The sequence below is a fragment of the Ochotona curzoniae genome, unplaced genomic scaffold (genome assembly GCF_017591425.1).
Source record: "Ochotona curzoniae isolate NIBS_2020 unplaced genomic scaffold, NIBS_Ocur_1.0 scaffold_4683, whole genome shotgun sequence".
Taxonomy (NCBI): domain Eukaryota; kingdom Metazoa; phylum Chordata; class Mammalia; order Lagomorpha; family Ochotonidae; genus Ochotona; species Ochotona curzoniae.
Genome location: NW_024467121.1, coordinates 30,085,791 through 30,087,511, shown reverse-complemented (window position 1 = coordinate 30,087,511; position 1,721 = coordinate 30,085,791).

Sequence of the window (1,721 nt, the reverse complement as noted above, 5' to 3'; positions counted from 1 at the left end):
AAAAATATATACGAGCCATAGAGTTAAAAATATTATCTTGGAAACTTTTCAAGATGAGCAAAATCATGTTATCACATCATTGTACAATTTTTATCAATTTATGTTGTGTTCTCTAGCCTACATTTGCTGTATGTGACATCTTAACCATAAACATATGTTCTCACACTATTTCTAATTATCAAAGCTTTTTTTTTTTTAAGTCAGATATACAAACAGGAAGGGAGACAGAGATGATTCACTCTCTAAGCGGCCGCAATGGCTGGAGCTGTGCCGATCCGAAGCCAGGAGCCTGAAGCCTCTTCAGGGTCTCACACATGGGTGCAGGGTCCCAAGCTTTGCGCTGTCTTTGACTGTTTTCCCAGGTAACAAGCAGGGAGCTGGATGGGAAGCGGGGTTGCTGGGATTAGAACCAGCACCCATATGGGATCCCTGCACATGCAAGGTGAGGACTTTAGCACCTTTGTCTACCACAATTGGCCCAGAGTATTTTGTTTTTTAAAGATTTATTTATTTTTAATGGAAAGACAGGTTTACAGAGAAGAGATACAGAAAGATCTTACATCTGCTGGTTTACTCCCCAATTGGCCACAACAACCATAGCTGAGTTCATCTGAAGCCAGCAACCAGAGCTTCTTCACATGTGGGTGCAAGGTCTCAAGGCTTTGAGCTATCCCCCTCTGCTTTTCCAGACCTCAGGCAGGGAGCTGGATGGGAAGTGGAGCAGCCAGGACACAAACTGGTGCCCATATGGGATCCTAGCACATGCAAGGTGAGGATTTAGCCACTGAATCATTGTGCTGGACCCTCTTATTGTCTTTTTCTTTCCCACTTTCTTTTCTGAAAGACAGGTGGAAGTGTACCCACTTCTCTATATTTTTTCACTCAGATGACAACTGGGAGGCAGAGACAATAGGTAGTGGAAGCATTCATTTCAACATGCAGACTGGATTCATGAAAAGATCTGGGGTTAAGATAGTAAAGATATATCCACACTACATGACTGTGAACACACAAGCCCAGAACCTCAGGCAGTGGCTGAGTGTACGGAATTTTAGGAGCCCTTTAAAAAAAAAAAGGTTTCATCAGGCATTCAAAGGCATGGATTTTAAATGCAATTACTGTGTATAATTAGCTGTTTCATCTTCAGTGTCGGTGAATTTAGAATTTAATCTCTGATTGCACAAAATAGAATACTAAGCAGCTTCCTCCAGAGCAGAGCTGTTCTGGCTGGCTATTGGTGATTGGATGAGGTGGCCACACTCCTCAGAGCCACCGTAGGACAAAGGGTGGGAAAGGAAAGGACACAGCCAAGGCACGGACTTTTGCTAGACTCTCAGGTGTCTTTGAACAATGCTCAAGACGCAGTTCATCAAGGGTGCCTTCTCAGAGTCTCAGCCTGTGGCAGGTGGAAATGACCACGTTGTGTTCAGGCAGAGTGGTAAACCCAGGCTGTGCCACATTTAGCCACCTGTCTCCATGTCTGCTTTTCTTAGACTTATGAGTTCTGTGAGGGCAGGGACCACATCTTTGCAAACTTCGTGATTTTGCATAGAGTGAATAAACCATCCATTGAAATCAGCTAGGGGCCCAATACACAAACATGAGCTTTATGGGGCCTGCATGGTGGTCATAGCAAGATAATCCTCTGCCTGAGATGTTGTATCTTATATGAGTGCTAGTTCAACTCCCAGCTGCTCCACTTCTCATCTACCTTCCTGCTA